Source organism: Macrobrachium nipponense, chromosome 8, assembly GCF_015104395.2.
Source record: "Macrobrachium nipponense isolate FS-2020 chromosome 8, ASM1510439v2, whole genome shotgun sequence".
Classification (NCBI taxonomy): Eukaryota; Metazoa; Arthropoda; class Malacostraca; order Decapoda; family Palaemonidae; genus Macrobrachium; species Macrobrachium nipponense.
Window position 1 is genome coordinate 107,038,808 of NC_087203.1, and position 10,000 is coordinate 107,048,807.

At 38.9% G+C, this 10,000-nt stretch overlaps 2 protein-coding genes across 5 annotated transcripts in view; one reads left to right on the plus strand and one right to left on the minus strand.

The window, feature by feature from the left end:
- The window catches only part of LOC135222952 (thyrotropin-releasing hormone receptor-like), a 576,292-nt gene that overhangs the window by 11,360 nt on the left and 554,932 nt on the right, over positions 1-10,000 (plus strand). The window lies entirely within an intron of this gene.
- The window catches only part of LOC135222953 (protein extra-macrochaetae-like), a 27,492-nt gene continuing 25,147 nt past the window's right edge, over positions 7,656-10,000 (minus strand). For both annotated transcript variants that reach the window (XM_064261415.1, XM_064261416.1), the window contains one exon: positions 7,656-10,000. This exon is cut by the window's right edge and continues 1,091 nt beyond it. The gene's annotated coding sequence lies outside the window, so the exon portion shown is untranslated.

The window sequence follows — 10,000 nt, forward strand, 5'->3', positions numbered from 1 at the left end:
TATATATATATATATATATATATATATATACATTTTACTCGAAGGTGAGTGTGCCTATTTAGGTACTTGTATATATATGCAGCATTAAAGAGGAGAGAGAGAGAGAGATCGAAAATGTTAAACCAGCACCTTCGATCACCGAAAGAGGAGAAAGTTGTCGGCGGAAATAATGGACCCCTGTAACCGTGCACCCCCTCCTAGTCTCTGTGTACCGATGAACGTGTCCTTCCATGCAGGGAAATTTATGGGTTTAAATCCTCAATGCTTTCGACACCCGATGTGGTTGTTTTGTGTGTGTATACTCGGTTATTTTCCATCTGTCCACCCGCCTGTAGTGTTTGCGTATGGTAACACTGCGTCTTGGGCTTTAGATAGTTACATTCAGCTTACATTCAACAATAATGATAATATCCTATTTCGAATATTAACGGTGTAAATCGCATACAGTAAATTAATAAAACACTTTTCAGTTGCAAATGTACACCCAGATATCCTTTTATTTACCTAAAACTTACACATAGCGTAACTATTTAAAGCCGGGACGCAGTGTTACCATACACAAACACCAAAGGCGGGTGGACAGAGGGAAAAAGCAGAGTATAGTACTTTGCGCACGCGCAGTCCTATAATTTACTCTTTGCTGTTACTCCTCAAGGGATAAGCTCCGTATGGGGAGGTAGGGCTGTCAGTGCACCTCTAAGTGGACTGTAAGCAGTTCTTAAGGTTCTTTGCAGCGTCCCTTCGGTCCCTAGCTGCAACCCCCTTTCATTCCTTTTATTGTACCTCCGTTCATATTCGCTTTCTTCCGTATTTCTTTCCACCTTCTCCTAACGGTTGTTTCATAGTGCAACTGCGAGGTTGCCCTCCCTTTACACCTTTCAAACCTTTCTACTATCAGTTTTCCCTTCAGCGCTAAATGACCTCATAAGTCCCAGCGCCTGGCCTTTGACCAAAATGCTATACGAGTATTCTCATATTCTCTTAAACGATAAGTGATCGCGTGAATATTGTTGATGAAGTAACAGCGTGTCGTAACATGGAGTTGTTACTACACAATAAGCCAACATTTCGGTCTTTATAACTGGAATTTACCTATTATAAAGACGTCAGGTTTGTATACTAGTTAGGAAAAATACACGTCACTAGGCTGTCTTTCTTTTATCTATTTTGCCAACGTTTCGTAATTATGTACAGAATTAACATCCTCTTGCGCCCAGAAGATGTAATTCCGTACATAATTACGAAACACTGGCAAAAAAAAGAAAAAAAAAAACAGCCTAGTGACGTGTGGTTTTCGTCTGTCTTCCTCTGAATATGTTACCTGAAGTATGTCTCTGTGCCCTGTATCACTGTGTATATACTATATACGTATACAATACATAAATAAATAAATAAATACACACACACACATACATATATATATATATATATATATATATATATATATATATATATATATATATATATATATACTTATTACATACATCACACACATTTATTATTTATCCACACATTTGGTAATCTCTCCTCTTTGTCTCTACATGTTCCTTTTTTTTTTTTTTTTTTTTTTAACTCCTTAACAATCCACATAAACTATCTTTTCCTGCGAGGGGTTTGCGCCCTGATCCAATGTTCGCAGCTTCTTCAATAAGATTGAGAGATAAAAGCTTCATTATAAGTTTTAAGTCGTTTATCGTTACATGTGTCAGATCCTAATTTTCACATTCAAGGTCAGAGGAGCCGTTCTATGGACCCAAGTTAACTCCTTATTGAGTCACTAGACCATTATCCTTCTTAGTAGTTTCCAGTTCGAACTTGTTACATGAAATCACCGTAGTGTTCATTTAGTGTATTGTTTTAATTTTCTGTTCAATAAAATTCTAATATATGGTAATATCTTCTGTACAAAATCTTTCCATCATACACTCTTGAGGTATGGCACCAAACTGAACGTTCTGTAACAATTAGAAGTTACGTAATTTACAATCCGAAGTTGTAAATAAGAGAAACTTGTTGTGCTGCAAAAATGATGGAAGCGAAAGTTGTTTGATCAATGTGATTTTTGAAAAATCCATTATCTGTCCTTGTATAAACAGACCGCTGTGGAGCAAGGAATTGTAAGATGGGTGAGAGTGTGGTTTAAAATGGTTGGGTCGTGTGGAGATAATGGAAGAGAGCAGGCGGGAAAGAGGGATTGTTGAGCTCCGTTTTGTGGAAGTGAACTCTGGTTACTAATAAATATGAATGGATAAAATGGCTACTTCTGATATGAAGGCAGTAGATTGAAAGGTCGTGATTTAGGAATAGATGGAATGGACAGTTTTACAGTGAGCAGTCATAAGTAGAAAAGTGAGAGGATAGACTAGTTTAAAAAGTTGCGTAATGTGTAAAACTTTCGAGGAAGGAAGGGGGAGAGGAGGAGAGGGAGGAATGGGGCCTAGAAAGTACTGTGCTAACAGTACGGCTGGAAGTAAAATGAAAGAGCTTTCATTCATATCCAGGAAGCGCGAGAGTGCTTGCAAAATAGAAAGTGTTAGCTTATCATACGTTAAGGGACTGATGCACGGGAGACGGGAGTGTGTTAGGCATATGAAGGGGTTTCTCGCTATTCCAATAGCTGGAAGGTGAATTTGGCAGCGACATTAGATTTTTTTTTTATTTCTTCTGAACTTGCCCCTTTGCAAAAAAAAACTTTTTTCAGGACGATTATATTAAATATAAATAGAACCAGCAGCCGAAGCATCAGTTGTAGCAGTGGTGGTCACAGTAATGGCGACAGTGGTGAATGTGATTGCTACAGCTATTGACATAATTAGTGGAGGAATGACAGCATGCCTCTGGCCTGTCCGTAATGAGTCTTGTGCAATACACCTGTTTCCTCCACCAAAACCAACCAAACCACTCAGCGACCTTCGCTCTCCACCCGTAGCATAGTTGTGGTGGACAGAGGAACAACCGTGAAGCCGCCAACAGATCGTGCTTTATGGGAAACAATCCCTGTTAGGCTGATGTTCTCTTGTTATTTTGAATTACGAATAATAATGATGATAATAAAAGTGCAGAGTACTGCTACTGTGGAGGAAAAAACCTCGTTAAGGTCTATGTAGCTACTTGATGGTAGGGAAAGCTTTGAAAAGGGTCCTTGAGGCTTCTTTTAAATAAGATTAATTAATTTTAGGTAAGGAATATGAGTTTTTTTAACGATTCTATATTTCCGTCAGTATACCCATGAAATTTAAGGATGTTCTCGCCAGTCCTTTTGTGAAAACGAGTTTAGTTAATATTATCAATTAGATTCCATAGTGACATTTTTGTCTCTGGTCTTTCTTGAGAGATAAACTCACCTATGATGATAAAGGTTACAGCTACGCTACCGTAGGTCCCCAGATTCAAGGTCTCTTTCCCATAGTGATTTCTGCTTTCACTAAAACGCACATAATGTAAATTTCGGGACATTAATGGGATTTGTTATGCTATCATTTATCAGAAACTATATTGTTTTCTGGTTTATATTTTTATTTATAACTCGTGTTTTTTTTATATGAACTTTTTTCGTTTTTGTTTTCGTTGCCTGGAAGCTAGCTGTTTCAATTTTGCGTTTAATTGAGATTCCCTTCATAACTGCGAACTCCTGTTGCTTAATTAGTAGTATGACTGTAAGGTTATTTTTCATTTAACCCAACGAATGTTCTCACTGTTGAAATGAGTGACTTGTAAAATTTGTAGATGTTCATGCTGATTACCTTTTAGTATTCAGTATCTGTCAACTTTATCGACTTGAAAGAATATTGGTTGCTCACACAATATAAAGCAAGTTTAGTTCTTGGTTCAAATAATACAGAAAAACTCCGTAGATTGTATCGAAACAATACGTAAATTCACATCACGTTCTTATAAATACTAGAATTAAATTTGGACCTAAATCTAAACTTCTGAATGGCGCGTGCGTCCGTAAACAAACACTCTTTCCCAATCGCCCTCCCCCACCTCAACCCCCGCCCCACAGCACACGTGACATACATACATACACATCGTACATGGGTTGTTAGTCCCTGGTTTTGAATTTAAATGTGTATACTTCACTTGGCAAGGTAATTGATGAACAAGTGCAGAGATCTAAATGCCACGTTTCCCACGGCATTTGAGGCTAAATAATTCTTTGTTAATGTTCCTTTTCATGATATCTGCCAACCATCTCATTCGAGGGACGTTAAAATGATTCAAGGCAACGTAGGCAGTTAGGGTAAGAAAAACCCAGATGGGTTTTGAGGTTATAGCATACATTCTCCTAAACTATATTTTTTTGTTTTCTTTTAAGATAGTATGTCTCTTGTGCCTATTGTTGTGATGCTCCATGAAATTGTTGAAGAATTTATCCTAACCTTTATTTTGCGTCTTGACTTCAGACACCCTCCCTGACTGCCAGTATGTTGACTTGGATATTTGTGATGCCTTTAAGAGATTACACCACAGTAGGTTGTGTACAAGACAATCTTGACTACAGATGATCTCAAGCAAGTCAAGGGCGGATTTAGTGTGTGCGGGGCCCGAGGCTGCTGATTTTAGGGGGCCATCTTATTAATGAGCAAGCAAAGAGGGCCCTTACAGATGGGGGGGTTGTGGAGGGGGTAGGTTTCAGGAATTTATTTTCTAATTGAGCACCTCTAGATTATTATTTGCATATAATTTTAATAATTATTATTGTTATTTTATTCTATTTATTTATTCATTTATTTGTTTTATTCTATTTATTTATTTATCTATTTATTTATTTATTTTTTTTTTGCTTAGGCGCGGGGCCCTAGGCCATGGCCTGCTCGACCCTTACCTAAATTCGCCACTCTTTGGGTTCAGACTTGTTCTGAATGTCTTTAATGCTGTCTTTTATTTATTTTATTGAACCGACAAAGATGTTATATATAAACTTTGCAAGTTAGATACTAGAGGCCATTTTCTTGATCTCATTCACAGTGTCTTTAATAAGTACGGAGGCAGAAATTTGACGATACGGTTATTAGTGAGCCTAGACCTATCAAGTCTTGAGTTCCACTTGGTAAGTATTCTGGGACCTCAGTTAGCTTTTAGTCACTAATGGTGACGTTATTGTTGGCCATCATACAATTTTATTTGCTCTCCCTAAGTGAAAATGAAGTGAAGTAGATATTAGCTACAATATAGTATCTTTAGAACATAGCAATAAGTGTTGTCAGTGGTAGATAAGGAGGAATCCTAGTAAAACTAAGACCTTATTGATTCACTTGCCGAACTTTATTTGTTGCTACTCTTGAAAGACATCAGCCACGAGCTGCAAAGTCTTTGATTCCTTTTACTGTAGCTCCGTTCATATTCGCTTTCTTCCATCTGACTTTCCACCATCTCCTAACAATTGTTTCATAGTGCAACTGCGAGGTTTTCCTCCTGTTACGCCTTTCAAACCTTCTTAGTGCCAAGTTCCTTTTCAGCGCTGAATAAACCACATAGGTCCCAGAGGTTGGCCTAAATCCTATATTCTATCTATCTATCATCTTGAAAGACATCTTGTAATATTTAACCATTTCTTGAATATTGCTGTACTTTTGAAGTCAGGACCTCGCCAGGATATTGATCACGATGGCTGAATCAACCAAAGTGACATTTTTCTCTTTCCTTATAATAGTAATAGCAATTATTTTCAGCCTGAACTTTTGTATCTTAGCCTCTGGAATGATTGTGACTACTCTGTTAGCTGCATCTCAGCACCCATATGTTGAGCTGCCAGATGCTAGAAGTTTCTTACCCTTCTGGGAATTTCCCCCGTACGGGGGTAGTACCGTCAGTGGACCTCGTGCGGTTCACTGTAGGCATTACTTAAGGTTCTTTGCAGCATGCCTTCGGCCCCTAGCTGCAACCCCCTTTCGTTCTTTTTACTGTACCTCCTTTCATATTCTCTTTCTTCATCTTACTTTCCACCCTCTCCTAACATTTGATTCATAGTGCAACGGCGAGGTTTTCCTCCTGTTACACCTTTCAAACCTTTTTCTGTCCATTTCCATTTCAGCGCTGAATGACCTCATAGGCCCCAGTGCTTGGCCTTTGGCCCAAATTTTATATTCAACTCAACTCATTCTGGGAATTTTGTTCTGAAGTTTGAGAAGCTATAATTTTATTACATAGTGCCTTGCACAACTGAGTAAGCGGATGTTTCTTTCGTAACCACCCGCTTATGTATGTATGCAGTAATTGATCTTGCATTACCAATTTTCCTTATTTGTATGTTTCTTACAAATCTATATATGTTATGTGTGCGTTCCCATTTTATTACTTTATCTCTCTCAAATATGGACATCCCATTTTTTTTTTCAAAGACTGCATGCATGAAATGGGTTTCTCTTGATCCATAAGAATTAATGGCAACCGAATCTATTTTGTTCTCACCCACCCAACCTGATGGGTTTTAAACTTTACTTAAGAGAAAAGATGGTGGTAGCATAGATCCATTTTTATATCAGGTCTTAAAACTATCAGTGTTATTGGGGGATTTGCATAAAGGAAAACTCACAGGGTAATTGTAAGAAAAATTTATTAAATACTTTTTGGTCAGTTTCATAACAAAAATTTCCTGCAATCATTTTTTAATATTTTATTTGATAACTTCGCTACAGCGGTGATTATTTTTCCATCTTCAGACAAAAAACAGAATACAGTTGAATCCAGTAGTTTATAAAAATAAGTAAACATACAAACACGTGGCTGCAGATGCGAGACTATTTCTTTCCGTATGATTCTTTATTTACACTTTTGAAGAGGAGGGAAGTTGCCGTGGGAAATAAAGAGAGGATAAACACTTCATCAAAAGAAAAGATACTGAATCAGTCATACGGATAAATATGATATGTGACCTAGATGATCGTTCGAGTTATAGTGAACGGATGAAACTGTAGAGGTGTTTGTTACTCCCCTCCTCCTCAAACTAGTGACGCAGAAATCACGTGACTAATGAAGCTGTGATTCGAGACCACTTCTCTCTCTCTCTCTCCCTCACACACACAGACACTGACACACGCACACACACACACACACACACACACTTTGTGGTCTCCTAAGCACAGCTCTTGTTGTGTGACCAGCAGATATAAAATGGACTAGCAGAGTGCACAGGTAAAAATATTAACTAAATGATAATACTAGGCCTAGTAACATGACCCAGTCACCTAGCAGTGAAATGAAGGCTTACTTTTAAATCTGCTTGGTTCTTCGGAGGCTTTCTAAAAACAAGAAATAAAAATTGTAACTTATTTTCGTATTTATTTATTTTTTTATGAAAAAGGCAACATATTTAAGTGTTTACTGAAGCCTACCGTTTGCCCAAACAATTAACAGAAGCATTTCTTGCACTGCAGATGGGCCAACAACATTTTTGGGGACTTCTTGTACATGGTCTTTTTAAGTATCCAGCCGGTTTTCCAAAAATATGTATGATGAAAACATCAAAATATACGAGAGACTACAAATGTTTCGACTCCGTACGAAATTCACATATTTTGTGAGCTTACAGACAATTATGCTCTCGGACATGTATTTACTGCTAAGATGGCAAAAAAAGCTTCATATATATATATATATATATATATATATATATATTATATATTATATATATATATTATATATATTATATATACCAAAACTTCCATGGGAAAATTGACAATGTTAGCAACTCGGGAATTTTACCATCTTTTGATCCACGAATGAAATAATGTATGTACAAAGAATACTGTATATATATATATATATAATAATTGCATTTATACGATACTAGGGAATATCATATAATGCAAAAAAATGACTTAATCTTATAAATTACAAAATAAAGTACTGCTATTCTTTGGTGTGCAAAAAGAGAGAAGTATATCCATTCAAAGACTGACGATCCTTCAGTGTTTATGGAAGACATTTCCTGCAACTATTAAGTCTCGCTCGAAAGGGAAGGAAAATATTTCAAAATATTTTAGGCTAATAGGATGCTATAGTCAAGTATTACTCCCAACGGAGTATCAGTTGAGAAACCGATCAACGAAAAAAAACAAAAAAAACAGCTGAACTGAGATTCCATTGGTTTGTCGAGGGATTAATTAAAGTTAACAGAAGAAAATCTCGGATGCTTAGATGAGGCGGGACGGAACCAAGTCGTATCAAGTTGTGATCACTGTAAACTAAGCACTTGGTCTAATTTTGCAATCTTTCTTGATCTAACCCGAGAAACTGATAAACCTCTTCAAAAGTAGCTTCTTAGAGAGATCATAATTCGGTGGGAGTCTAAAGAAAAAACTTTACTCCTACAAAGGAACATGTGGAGGATAATGGCGGTGGAGGGGGGCGGAGGGAGGGAGGGACACAAGACTCCATGTCATTGCCACTTCCTTCCCTCTTTCCCTTCTCCAGACCGCACTTGCATCAGAGGCAGTGTTTAATGAGAACAGAAAAAAAAGCGACCTTTGAGGCGTTGTTGCCTGTTGGTTCTCAAAATGACAGGAATCGGCTGCGCGTTGTGTAATTGGGTTATGCCAGACCCCTCGGGAGTCGAGTTACAGCGACGCCGTCATTTGGGAGTTTGTGCGGTATAGGCATACCACCTGGTGTGGTGCGATGCTCCTGCGGTATGCTCCCATGCCATTCATTTCGGGGGAGGGCCCAAGGGGGTGTGAATTCTTTCCGCTACGGCAGGACCGAGGTTCTCGTTTATATGTTCCTCTGGAGTGGTCGGGTCCATTGATCACATTTCAGATCGATGTGTGTTTACTTTCGGACGGTCAGCGTTGTGATTCGTTAAGACTGACTGTGCTTACATTCGTGGCTCTTCTCATGTCATGTCACCATTGCCTCATATTACTGTCCTGTCAAGCAGCGCGCGGTGAATGGCTGAACGAAAACGAGCGAACGATTTAGCAACTCTTGCGAAGCCTGGTTGCACTTGCACACGCTGTTAAAAAAAAAAAAAGGAACGAGAAAAACGTACAACATACTACGCCAGTTGCCAAGAACTGTTAGATAAGAAGGGGATGACGACTGAATGGTCAGCGGAGGGAAGAATCCATACAAGCTGACGCGTCTAATTAATGAGATTACTCGGATTTTACTCATACAGTATTATTTCGTTATTCAAACAGACTTGCTGCATTATTTCCTAATGCTGTGTCAAACTTTGCTCGTATTTTTCCTTTTTCTTTGCGATTCAGCACAAAAAGTCTTTCTCTAACGTCGACAGCAGGCGGGCGCCCAACCCCCCTTCAACAACGCACGCACACACACACATACACTCGCACAGAGCGGACCACATGCAGGGGAAGAGGAGCCATCTGCCCCCAGCAGTTGGCAACCATATGGTTTCCCGAAACTGGCTTCACCGAATGGTTTATTAGGATCAACATGTGTCGACACACAGCAGAAGGAACACGAGCAGGATCAGAAGAAGCAACAGCAGTTAACAGGAGAGAAGACGAAGGGGGCGGAAAGGCGATGTACTAAAAGAGAATCGGGAGGAAGCCAACAGGAGGGGAGTAAGGGAAGTTAGAATAAAAAAGAGAGAGAGAAAAAAAAAAAGACTGAAAACATAGCTGGAATAGTAAGATTCTCAAGTGAAGGACTTTAAAAACAGACAAACACGTTGGGCAGAGATACACGAATAAAAAAAGGGGGACCAGAGAAAATGTGTCGTAAAAATGTGTGTGTGGTGTTATGGATCACGCTGAAAAATGCGCTGTTGAAGACATGTGGCGCCGGCGGGCGAAAGGTCTCAGTGCCCCAGTGGGCCTTCTACTATGCCACCTGTTTCTGTGCGTCGTGGCGCCCCTTGGGTATATCCCCGGGTTTACGTTGGTATGTCGAGAAGGGGTCGTTGGGAGGGATGAGAATGAGTCAGTTGAGAACTATGACAATGACAGTAGTGCCATTGTTCAAGACAGGGAGGCCATTCACTAAAAGCATGAATGCAAATTGAATGTTAAGAGACTAAAATAAGGAAAAT